At 40.5% G+C, this 13,628-nt stretch overlaps 1 protein-coding gene across 2 annotated transcripts in view; it reads left to right on the top strand.

Moving 5' to 3' along the window:
- Nucleotides 1–113: 113 nt before the first annotated feature.
- adcy7 (adenylate cyclase 7) overlaps nt 114–13,628 on the top strand; it is a 79,288-nt gene continuing 65,773 nt past the window's right edge. For both annotated transcript variants that reach the window (XM_085168517.1, XM_085168508.1), the window contains exon 1: nt 114–244. The gene's annotated coding sequence lies outside the window, so the exon portion shown is untranslated. The remainder of the gene's footprint in view (nt 245–13,628) is intronic.

Raw genomic sequence — 13,628 nt, 5'->3', positions numbered from 1 at the left:
CCCCCCCCCCCCCCCCCCCCCCCCCGCCTTTTTTGGGGCTCTCATCTTTGCCCAATGTTGAAAAAAGTCTGGTTAACGCCCCTGGTGTGTGACAGTGATGGAGGAGGGGCGTGCTCGCTTGGCGCAACGCGCGCACGGGCAATTGAAGAGTAGAGAAGAGGCGCACGGGGACCACGCACTCAATGTGCACTTACCGGTTCGTTTATGTACGATTTATTTCCCGGAAGACCTTTAAGTCTCTCAGGTAAGATGCTAAACTCTTGTTTGATTTAAAAAACTAAACAAAACAAAAACGACCCTTCCTGACACATTAACACCTGCATGCTCAAGAGAAGGGTAACTGGTTGCACGGTGAAAAAAAAAACGGTTAACACAAGGATGTCTCTGCGGAAAACTTTCCATCTCTGGCAACACCTTTTCATTTAAGTCGAGGTTTACATACATGTGTAAATTTGTCGAAGTCTAAAGTTAAATAAAATGACACTTCTCTTGATCTCCGCATCGATTTTCCTTGACGCGTTTTTACCTGCCTGCTCTTGTCATCCAGACTGCAAGAAGTTGAATTGGTTTGTTTCGGAAATGAAGCTCCTCACTCCTGGCTCGCTCTAAGCGAGCTGCCTTTGAGAGTTAGAGCTTCAAATGTTAATATTGAAATCCTCTTTGTCACATATTTAGTGCGAGTTTGTTCGAGTTGTAGGTGGAGAAACTGGCTGAAACTGTGAGAAATCAGAAAGTGGATTTATCCCCCTTGTTCTAAACGGGCTTTCGGTCTGCCATGCGTTTGTGTCAAATGTGTATCTCCTTGTATGTCACCGGGTAATGACTGGTAGTGTTTCTCACTCATTTATCGAGCGCACCCATCCAAATATAACCAGTTTATTTACTTGGGCATGGATTAAACTCTACCAGTGATCCTGTGATGTCTTTTCTCCGTTCTTCAAACCAACAAGTGCATTTTAGGGAAGGTAATATTTGTTTTTAATAAGTAAGTTGCTTTTTGGCAGGCTGGATGTTGCTGATTTAAAATAGTTTTATCTCTTCAAATCTCTTCCTACAACATATACTCCCCGTTTCTACCACGAATAGTGCCCCTGTCAGTGCCTGTATACTCATTTCAGAGTGAAACTGTCTTTAGTCCTTTAGTAACTGGAGCACAACACAGTGCGTGCTTCAGAAAGCGCTTTACTGTTTGAGTTTAAAATAGAAATTGAATTTGATTTATTTACAAATCAGTTTAAAAGGATCTAATATTAAATTACGTCATCTGCACTTTTTAATTAGTGGTCATTAAAACAACAGTTGTGGAGCTGTGCTGCGAGATCCCAGAGAAAGCAGCATGAGTCATTTTTAATGAAATCAAAATAAAATATTATTAAAATCGGATGGTTAGTTAACTTCTCACACAGTGTTCGTCCATTTTTTTAGATATCCATCTATGAGCTCAGATTTCATTTAAGTGGATTTAAAATGACCTTAAATTGATTTTAATAATATATAAACAATACAGAAAAACGTTGATTCCCATGTCTCACTGACCACAGTTTTCACTGGGGCTTCTTTATTTTGCAGGAAATGGTCCGTGTATTATTTGGGTGCATCACAGTGAGTGTGAGTCTTAAAGTTAGACATATTAATAGCTATTTTTGTTGTTGTGAAGTTCAGTCTGTTTCCTAAATAGAAAGCAACCGCACATTGTCAGCCCATGTGTTTATTGAGCCAGCAGTGTGCATAATTTTGCCTGAATGTAATGTTACAGCATAGGTGATGTGATCTCTGAAGGCAGAACATACAGGACATAGTTTTAAGGGATTATAATGGTTGGCTGATGTATAGCTTTTCAGGGAAATGTGTTTATGTGCACACAGTCCACTCGCTTGCTTTGGTCTGAATAGAAGATTAGACATCAGCTGAACAGCTTACATACACAACTCGCAATATATGGCTTCACTTCAATTCAATTCAATTCAATTTTATTTATATAGCGCCAAATCACAACAAATGTCGCCTCAAGGCGCTTCATAGATACAGAGAAAAGCCCAACAATCATATGACCCCCTATGAGCAAGCACTTTGGCGACAGTGGGAAGGAAAAACTCCCTTTTAACAGGAAGAAACCTCCGGCAGAACCAGGCTCAGGGAGGGGCGGCCATCTGCTGCGACCGGTTGGGGTGAGAGAAGGAAGACAGGATAAAGACATGCTGTGGAAGAGAGACAGAGATTAATAACAGATACGATTCAATACAGAGAGGTCTGTTAATACATAGTGAGTGAGAAAGGTGACTGGAAAGGAAAAACTCAATGCATCATGGGAATCCCCCGGCAGCCTACATCTATTGCAGCATAACTAAGGGAGGATTCAGGGTCACCTGGTCCAGCCCTAACTATATGCTTTAGCAAAAAGGAAGGTTTTAAGCCTAATCTTAAAAGTAGAGATAGTGTCTGTCTCCTGAATCCAAACTGGAAGCTGGTTCCACAGAAGAGGGGCCTGAAAACTGAAGGCTCTCCCTCCCATTCTACTTTTAAATACTCTAGGAACAACAAGTAGGCCTGCAGAGCGAGAGCGAAGTGCTCTAATAGGGTAATATGGTACTACAAGGTCATTAAGATAAGATGGGGCCTGATTATTTAAGACCTTGTATGTGAGGAGCAGGATTTTGAATTCAATTCTGGATTTAACAGGAAGCCAATGAAGGGAAGCCAAAACAGGAGAAATATGCTCTTTCTTTCTAGTCCCTGTCAGTACTCTTGCTGCAGCATTTTGGATTAACTGAAGGCTTTTCAGTGAGTTTTTTGGACATCCTGATAATAATGAATTGCAGTAGTCTAGCCTGGAAGTAATAAATGCATGAACTAGTTTTTCAGCGTCACTCTGAGACAGGATATTTCTAATTTTAGAGATGTTGCGCAAATGGAAGAACGCAGTCTTACATATTTGTTTAATATGTGCGTTGAAGGACATATCCTGGTCAAAAATGACTCCAAGGTTCCTCACAGTGTTACTGGAGGCCAAGGTAATGCCATCCAGAGTAAGAATCTGGTTAGATACCATATTTCTAAGCTTTTCAGCGCCGAGTACAATGACCTCAGTTTTATCTGAGTTAAGAAGCAGAAAGTTAGTGGCCATCCAAGTCTTTATGTCTTTAAGACATTCCTGCAGTTTAACTAATTGGTGTGTGTTATCTGGCTTCATGGACAGATAGAGCTGGGTGTCATCTGCATAGCAGTGAAAATGTATGCTATGTCTTCTAATGATGCTGCCTAGGGGAAGCATGTATAATGTAAACAGAATTGGTCCTAGCACCGAACCCTGTGGAACTCCATAATTAACCTCAGTGTGTGAAGAGGACTCTCCATTTACATGCACAAATTGGAGTCTATTAGATAGATATGATACAAACCACTGCAGTGCAATACCTGTAATACCTACAGCATGTTCTAATCGCTCTAATAGAATATTATGGTCAACAGTATCGAATGCTGCACTAAGGTCAAGAAGGACAAGCACAGATGTGAGTCCACTGTCAGAGGCCATAAGAAGATCATTTGTAACCTTCAATAAAGCTGTTTCTGTGCTGTGATGAACTCTGAAACCTGACTGAAACTCTTCAAATAAACCATTCCTCTGCAGATGATCTGTTAGCTGTTTGACAACTACTCTTTCAAGGATTTTTGATATGAAAGGAAGGTTGGAGATTGGCCTATAATTAGCTAAGACTGCTGGGTCTAGAGATGGCTTTTTGAGTAAAGGTTTAACTGCAGCCACCTTGAAGGCCTGTGGTACATAGCCGATTATTAGAGATAGGTTGATCATATATAAGATCGAAGAATTAATCAATGGCAGGACTTCTTTGAGCAGTTTTGTAGGAATGGGGTCTAAAAGACACGTTGATGGTTTGGAGGAAGTAATTATTGAAGTTAACTCAGAAAGATCGATTGGAAAAAAAGAGTCTAACTTAACATCAATGGAACTAAGAGTAGCTGTAGATAATATTAGATCTGTGGGATGATTATTGGTAATTTTTTCTCTAATGATAAAAATTTTATTTGTGAAGAAGTTCATGAAGTCATCACTAGTTAACGTTAAAGGGATGGTTGGCTCAACAGAGCTCTGACTTTTTGTCAGCCTGGCTACAGTGCTGAAGAGAAACCTGGGGTTGTTCTTATTTTCTTCAATCAGTGATGAGTAGTAAGCTGTTCTGGCTTTGCGGAGGGCTTTCTTATAAAGCAACAAACTATTTCTCCAGGCTAAATGATGATCCTCTAAATTTGTGACACGCCATTTCCTCTCCAGATTACGAGTCATCTGCTTTAGGGTACGTGTTTGAGAATTATACCACGGGGTCAGGTACTTCTGATTAGAGACCTTAGTTTTCACTGGAGCTACAGTATCCAGAGTCGTACGTAGTGAGGAGGTGAAATTATTAACAAGATAATCGACCTCTGTTGGGGTAGCGTTCAGATAGCTGCTCTGCTCTGTGTTGGTACAGGGCATTGACGATGATAACAGTGGCTGGATTATATTCTTAAACTTAGTTACAGCGCTTTCAGAAAGACATCTACTTTGATAAAGTCCACTCTCCACTGCTGCGTAATCAATTATTGTAAATGTAAATGTTATCAAGAAATGATCAGACAGGAGAGGGTTTTCAGGAAACACTGTTAAATGTTCAGTTTCTATGCCATATGTTAAAACAAGATCTAGAGTGTGATTAAAGTGGTGGGTGGGTTCTTTTACATTTTGAGAGAAACCAATTGAGTCTAACAACAGATTAAATGCCATGTTGAGGCTGTCATTTTTAGCATCTACATGGATGTTAAAATCACCCACAATAATTATTTTATCTGAGCTCAGAACTAAATTAGATATAAAGTCTGAGAAATCAGACAGAAACTCTGTGTAAGGCCCAGGTGGACGATAGATGATAACAAGTAAGACTGGTTTCTGAGTTTCACAGCTGGGGTGGACAATGTTAAGCATCAGGCTTTCAAATGAATTAAAAGTCTGTCTTGGTCTTTCATTAATTAATAGACTGGTGTGAAAAATTGCTGCCACACCGCCCCCTCGACCTGTGCTTCGAGATTTCTGGTAGTTAGAATGACTCGGGGGTGTTGATTCATTTAAACTAACATAATCATCCTGCTGCAACCAGGTTTCTGTAAGGCAGAGTAAATCAATTTGTTGATCAATTATTAAGTCATGTACTAACAGAGACTTGGAGGAGAGAGACCTAATATTTAATAATCCACATTTCACTGTTTTACTCTTTGGTTCAGATGTGGATACTGTATTGTTCTTTCTTTGTGATTGTTTAAGTTGTTTGTTGCTGGTTTTTAGTTTGTTTTTTGTCTTTTTGGAAGCAGACACAGTCTCTATGGAGATGGGTTTTTGGGGGGGTAGCAGGAGGAGAGAAGCTGCAGAGAGGCGTGTAAGACTGCAACTCTGCTTCCTGGTCCCAACTCTGGATAGTCATGTTTTGAGGGGTTTAATAAATTTGTCGATATTTCTAGAAATGAGAGCTGCTCCATCCAAAGTGGGATGGATGCCATCTCTCCTAACAAGACCAGGTTTCCTCCAGAAGGTTTGCCAATTATCTATGAAGCCCACATCGTTTCTGGGACACCACTCAGACAGCCAGCAATTTAAGGAGAACATGCGGCTAAACATGTCACTCCTGGTCTGATTGGGGAGGGGACCAGAGAAAACTACAGAGTCCGACATTGTTTTGGCAAAGTTACACACCGATTCAATATTGATTTTAGTGACCTCCGATTGGCGTAACCGGGTGTCATTACTGCCGACGTGAATTATGATTTTATTGAATTTACGTTTACCCTTAGCCAGCAGTTTTAAATTTCCTTCAATGTCGCCTGCTCTGGCCCCTGGAAGACAATTGACTATGGTTGCCGGTGTCTCTAGCTTCACATGTCTGAGAACAGAATCACCAATTACCAGAGTTTGACCCCCGGCGGGTGTGTCACCGAGTGGGGAAAAACGGTTAGACACATGAACGGGTTGGTGGTGTACCTGGGGCTTCTGTTTAGGACTACGCTTCCTCCTCACCGTTACCCAGCCTTTCCCCAGCTGCTTGGGGTCTGCCGGGGAACAGCTAGCGGGGCCTACGCTATCTTCGGCTGCACCAGCTACAGGGGCCTGGCTAGCTAAGGGTGAGAGCAGGGTGCAAAGCCGAGTCTCCAATTCAGTAATCCTGGCCTCCAGAGCTGCAAATATGCTACATTTGTTACAGATATCATTACTGCTAAAGGAGGCCGAGGAGTAACTAAACATCTGACACAATGAGCAAGAAAGTGCAGAAGGGACAGGTGAAGTAGCCATGGTGCTAACGGGTCGGCTACGAGCTAAGCTAGCGAAACAGTACAGAGACAGTGAGTGAATACTATAAATTAGGTAGTGAGTACACAGAAAGTGTGCTTCGGATGAAGCACGTGAAGATTATACTGTGAAAAAAGAATGTATTTAAAAGTTGTTAATTAAACTGCTAAGCAAATAAGCTACTCAGAAACACCACTGTGTTTGAGCAGGAACAGGAAGCGATACTATACCACAGAGCGAGCGAGCGAACACCAAGTGACAGCGCCACCGACAGGACAGACAGGTCACACCACTTGAAATCGGTATTTTATTGCAAATAGTTTGAGAAATGATATGTAAACTCCATCACATCTGAGTATTTACTGTTGCACTTCCTCAGCTATTACTTTCCGTAAAGTGAAGCTGCAGCGAAGTCATTTCTTGGCATCGTCAGGTAGTTTAAACTGTGGATGAAGGCCATAATACTTCTCCTAAGAGCCAGGAAGAGATTGTGTAGCTGTACAAGTGACTTCTGAAAACACAAATTGGCTTTGTGTTTCTTCTCTACAAGGTATGAAAGCTGTTCTGGTGATAAACTCTTTACTTGGCTTAAAAGCTTCTTTTTTTTTGTTTACGCTGTGATGACGTGTATAAATGTGTAAACCCAAGAACCGAATGACATATGCATTCCTGCCATCATATTCTGGGTACATGGATAGGCTAATTCTCACGTTTCTGCTTGTTTGAGCCTACTCACTGTTACTGACTCCATCGGGATAAGAGACATAGCTTCTGTGGGGCGGCTGTGTATCACTTGCTTGATTACTAATCTGATCCCTTTTCCAATTCTCATAAGTACAAGCGGCTTATGGATTGACCACTTGCTGTTATTTTTAATGACATCACTTTGTTTTAATTTAATCTAGGCAGTGAAAAACATTGAAGCCTAAAATGGTGAGATTAACATGTGAAATGGTCAGTGTAAAATATCTGCGAGGAAGAGAAATCAAGGGGCATTGTTTTGACGTATGGAGCTCATGTGTTTTAATGTAATGGAGGGGTTAGTCTATGCAGTGGCAGTGGTGTTAAATTCTTGGTCATGGCTCAGCAGGTGAATGCGTTACTGCAATTCCCTAAATAACCCTAACCTGTTCACAGAAAAGCTGTAATCTAAATCGTAACCTATACATTAGCATTGGCCTCTGGTGTGCAGTTATCCTTTGTGATAGTATGATGTATGTAATTTTGACACGATGAAAACTGTGTTGTAATTTTGCAGATTGATTTTACAGTTTGATGCACCCAGACAGGGTTTAGCTGTGAGTGCGCACAAAAACCCCCGAACTAAAACAAAACAGATTGTGGGGAATGACACCAGGGTCTGCTTTGTGATGAGCCTCATAATAACTGGTAGTTCAGTTGTTTTGTGTTTCTTCGTCCTCTCGCGTGGAGCCTCGGCTGACCATGTCGCTAGTATAAAAAAGCAGTTCCCAGTGTGTGGTTTCAGTGGTAGCATATCTTCATCAGTGGGGCTTGTTGAAAACCATTATTTTTTATGTTATGTATTCATAGTCTGCACAGTCATGCATCCTTAGTAAAAATGTTAATGCATTGGAGTAAAATGAATCCGGTCATTTTGTAGGCTAACGTAATCAAATTTATTCAAATTTGCATCCTTTGGTTTGGTGTTTATCTTATTAAGCTGTGGCCAATTACTAACTCCACTGTAAAATTTGATGATAATACTGTGAAACACTATTAGCAATTATCCGATAGCCACACTGTCTGTCTGTTATCAGTAAGGTAGTGGCTTGCAGCTATGGTTGAGTAATAAAGCTATAACATTAATATAGAAGGTAGGCAGCAAATGTCACCAGACAGTGTCCATTTGACAGGACATAGTATGTCCAAAACACACTATGTCCCCGTGGATATCAAAGATGGTACCGGGTATCAAGTATTTTCCTCGGTATCAGTATCGAGTTTTGAAATTCAAGTATCGTGACAACCCTGGTTACCGGATACCTGAGTCTGTCTGGTCTCCAAACAAAGGGTGGGCAGTATAGCCGCAAAATGATATCACAATATTTCAAGAAAATTTGCGATAATGATATTACGGATCTTTTCATTGATCCTTGTAGCTTACAGAGAGCAGTAGCAAGCTTCAACATTGTTATTAAATGGTATAACGGAAAAATCTTTTCTACCTGAAATGTTACATTTAGGATTGAGCTTTTTAACCACCTGGGCCGAGCTAGCTTTTCCACCATATAACCACATCCCTAATTTCTATCCACCTTTGCTCTTCTTGTCATAATGGAGTGCAGCCAGCGGCACCTGGTGGAGTCATTTGTTTATATTTGTTTCGCGCATCACCAGCTGTGTTCAATCTTTAGTAGGAACAGTTTTCCTGTATATTATGTAAAGTATTTTGTTTTGTTGGAAGCTGTTGAAGTAGCTCGGGTTTTGCTAAATCGTCCTCGGAGGCTGACGCACGGCTCTTGCCTTCAAACTTGCCCAGGCTTGTGTCGTTGTTGAGCACACTGTGGAATTTAAACACGTGGTTTCACGGTAGCAGTGATATTTCGATTTGACATTTATTAATAGTGTTTCATTGCAGACAATATGACATGGCATAGCCCTACTCCAGACGTTAACAACAGCTACAGAATCTTGTTTTTGTCATTTGAGCTGAACGACGGCCTATATGGACAGAGTAGTAAAGCAGAGGGCTTGGGGAGAAGAGTCATTTTAGGGCTTGGTAAAATACGTTACTGTAACTTCATTCCAGCTATCCATTATAACCCTTCTGTGTTGGTTTCCAAAAACACTTCTCTGGCTATATTTGTGTGAGTTTCACTTCAACTTTGGTGTAAATATAACTTCAGTCAGATGACCTGTTTGGTTTTTTTTGCTGCAAACATTGGAAACCACCGAATTAAATTGCATAAGTGTTCTGCAGAAGTATGGACACCTACACGCCTCAGTTTGTGAAGGGGAAAAAAAAAGTACAGATAACTCAATATAGGTATGTAAACTTATGTTAAATGCACAATGTAAATGGGCATTTGCAGTGTAAATGGTGCCTTTCTCTTCTAAGCAAATGAAAGAAGATGAGTGTGCCCTGTTTAATTTGACCGCTCCTGTGTTTTGAAACGGGTACACAGCGTTATCAGAATCTTGCTGAGTTGTGCGTGGCTTACCTAAACGCACGCATCTATAGAAATGAGCTAACAGCTATGTGCAACATATACTCTTGGTTTGTGCTTGACAAAGATAATGACCTTGACAGGAAACGTGGGGAACCTTTACCGGATGCACAATGTGACTTCTCACAGGTTTTTCTTAAGAACTAGAGTTGACACCATCTGTGAAGCTGAGAGGAACACAAGCTGTCTCTTTGTGCTACTTTCAGTATCGTTCTTGCTTGGCAGCATGCTTATTTCTCTTTTTGGCTATAATGTTTATTTAAAATAAATAAATAAGCACGTTTTTTTCCAACAAGAGTGGGAGCTGGCAACACAGAATGGCACAAGAACATATTTAACGTTTTTAAATACTAATACATTAAAACCCTCACCAAATCTCAGGAAGCATCATTTTTGAATAATCATTTTAAAGTACATGTCTGATCTCTTTGAGTGTATTGAGATGGGGTTGTGTGTCAGGATAAAGCTATTTTCCCTCTTTACTGTTGAGTACTTCCTTCCTATCAGTCTCAGTAGAGAAATTCCATCCAGATTTGTCCTCATTAAACACGCACGCACACACAGAGGCAGTGTTTCTTACTAATAGGCATTTTCTGTTGTTATTAGACCTCATCATGTTCTTAAAATGCTTCTAGCCACTTACAGCACTGATAATTTCTCCAATTTCTCCCCTCTTTCCTGTCTTTTCTCTCTTCGTCGCTCATTTTTCAATCTCGCTTTCTGTCATCTGCTTCGGAGCAGGCTCTCTCGCTCTGCTGTCTCTCCCCTTCAGGCTCGAAAGGAGAAGGGTTCCTCTAGGTGGACAGTGTGCTAATCCTCGAACACACAGTGGGGACTAATAGGACTCATTAACTCTCGACTCTAGTGCTTTCACCCAGGGATCACAGCTAATCCTTTTTCGGCACAGGCTTCATCGTGCATGCTGTAAATGCTCGTTTGCTTTATCCTCTCTTTTTTTTTAATATAACAAAAACCATTGCTACAGAAGGGTACCTTGCGGTCTGATCTTAGCTTTAAACATCATTTCAACTATACTTCTGACATGGTGCATTGATAATAAGCTTTCAGTGACACGTGACAGCTCAGTGTTTAAAGCATGGATGTAAACACAGCTATAAAAACAGAGCAAAAACATCGGTCAGTGAATCAGGCCACTTACTGTCGAGCGCCAGAACCACCAAGCTCTCCAGATTGTTTTCACACTGCTTGCACTTGTTCCATCTATTTAAAGTCAACCTAATCTCATCTTGGTCTTAAAAAAACACGAGTCCGTGGAGAGTAGGGTGAAGATGACGTCTGGTTCGGCGATGCTTCTGAATCAGTTTCTCCCAGAATCTTTTCCCAACAAGATGTTGTGAAACTATAGGATGAAAAGGATGAGGATGCCACTGGGACAGGGTCTCTAAAGCCAACCAAGGTTCAAAGGCTGTTGTCATTGACGTCACCAGAATCATGGCTGACAGTACATTGGGCTAATACTTGGTTTTATTGCCCAACTCCTGTGACAGTTTGTAGTCTAAACTTTAGTAGATTGAAAGACAAGAGTCCAAATGATTATGCATTCTGTACTAAGTGCTAAGCTCCAAAATCACGCAAACTATAACTAATCCTTGACTTTTCTTTGGAGCCAACCTGAAATGACAATTCAAGGAACACGATTTGGGGGGGGCTTCTGCATTGCTTGATTAGTAGGAACTCATTTTGAAGGTGGCACACGGTAGTGGTGGAAGGCGGAGGAGTGTAATTAAAGTTAATAGAAATATTCCCGGGCATCAAGAACAGCTCAAGATGGAAAACAACTGACAGTCAAAAATTTTAAGCTCTGTTTATGCGGCACTTTTGTAGAAAATAGTTGCTGTCAAAGTGGTCAGAAATGTTTCAGAATTCTACCAAGCTCTTTGTAAACGTTTGTCTGGCGGTGTGACATTCAGGGTACATTAGAGGCATGTTTACATGTCACTTTTTCTAATTTTCTGTCAGTTTGGACACAAAAAAGGAAATTCAATCTTTCGTATGTTCGGCAAATGTTGAGTTGCTTTTTTAATTGCACTAAAATTTGATCTGTGGCGTCTCTGAATTACATTTCGTGGTAGGGTAGTAGAGTGCTACTGTGTGTGTTTTGAATTTCATCATAGTGTGAAGCAGAAATAATAATTTGTGGTTCGAAAAATTACTTGAAGATGGTAAACAGGGTCATTACAGGAACTTTCAATTTACGCAGACATACAATCACGGTTTCAAATCAGTGCTATTAAGGTTAAGTAAAAGAAATCTTCATAATCACTTAGGGAAAGAAATGTTAAGACGACCTGCAAAGCACAAAACCCGATAACCTGTGGCTTTCCACATACTCAAGTTAAAAGAAGGAGCCCGTGATATTTGGAGCCGTGTATTTTTAGGAAGAAACATCCAGGACAGGTTTGTCACTTAAGAAACTTCTTCAGACTTTACTGCATACGTTATAAGAGAGAGACATGGCACACAAAGGTTCCTGAATTTAACCCTGAGACTTTTGCAACAGCAGAAATGGTGGTAAAAGTATAACTTTCGTGCAACGCTCACATCTGATTTAATCAGTTATTGCTACATGTGATTGCATTTTTTGCTGCAGTTCTTTCGACTCTGTGACCAAAGAAATCAGCATACGTTTTAGACAAACTATGACTTTACCTCTTAAGTATAGCTAGAGCAACAGCTAGCTGTTTGAAGAGCAAGAGGATGAGAAATCCTAATATGGTTTTCTTTGCTTTTTAGTCATCATTATTACACCCACTTGTTTCTAGTCCCACTCTGTTTCCATTCCTTGCCCTTGCTGCCCATTTCATGACTGTCACCGCAAAAATGTGGTATGCATGACAGAACTTGCCCTCTATCAAAGTGAACTAACTATCAATCCTGAAAAACTCTGTTCTGTTAATGCACATGATAAGATCTCCAAGATTTATTTCAAAGATTCTCATATAGTGAGATTTATTCTGATCTACCTTAAAACATGTTTCTTTCTACAAGTGCCACTTATTTTCTTCTTAACTTCTCTTGTTTTACCCTGTGATGGGCCGGTGAGCTGTCTGTGGAAGCTTGTTTCAAACACTGAATAATGAAAACATAGTTTGCTGTCGATAAGTCAAACTCTTGCTTTATGATTACAAAGTTTGAGTTGCATATATCCAAGTTATGACTTACTAACTGAAAATTCTGAGAAAATGACTCAAAAGAGAAAGAGAAAATGTTTTTTTCAGTGTTAATTAACTTCCACACCTGTTCAGGAAGTCCCTGCCTCTCACCCAAAATAAAATGGGATAGGTTCCACTTGACCCAGACTAACTTGATCAGCCTGACTATAATCAGGCTTCACTTAAACGCTGTTTCCCTAGTGATGAAATGCAGTAAAAGCTTTACTGCAAGTTACTGCAAGTTTTAAACCAAACCTAAGAATAGAGGGAATGCACCATCACTCAGCTCACTTGACCACAGTTTACAGTATAAAGATTTCTGCAAACATACAAAAGAAAAACTGTTGACACCACAGGGATGAAATTCCTGCCAACTGTTGCTTCTTCCAACTTGTTTTGGCTCTCCTGCAGCTTGTGCAGCCGTTGATGTGTGGTGTACGCAACACAACCTATAACTAAAATGAATGGATTTGCCCATAGAGCGTCCACTTGTCACCAATGTCAGATCTGGCTGTTTGAGTCAAATATCAGATCGGGGGATCAGGGATACTGATCTCATGGAGTATTTGTGTTAGTCTCCCAGCTGTTTTGCGCACTATGCACTTCAACACTTGACAACTCGCTGTGAAACTTTCCACGGTCTGCCACTTTGTGGCTGAGCTGCTGTAGTTCTTAAATGCTTCCACTTTGCAGTATCGCCACTTACAACTGATCATGGAATATTTATGAGGGAAGAATTTTCATAGACTGACTTGTTGCAGTGTTGGAATCTTATTACAGTGCCAGACTCAAATTCAGTGAGCTCTTTGCTTTCACAAATGTGTGTAAAGACAGACTGTGTGAAAATGTGTGTGATTTATTTATTTATTTTTTATACAGTTGTAGCAGTGGGACTGAAAACACTTTAATTCAAAGATTAAGGAGAGTGGTCCAATA

This window comes from Neolamprologus multifasciatus, chromosome 1 (genome assembly GCF_963576455.1).
Source record: "Neolamprologus multifasciatus chromosome 1, fNeoMul1.2, whole genome shotgun sequence".
Classification (NCBI taxonomy): domain Eukaryota; kingdom Metazoa; phylum Chordata; class Actinopteri; order Cichliformes; family Cichlidae; genus Neolamprologus; species Neolamprologus multifasciatus.
This window is presented reverse-complemented; position numbering and strand designations above follow the sequence as displayed.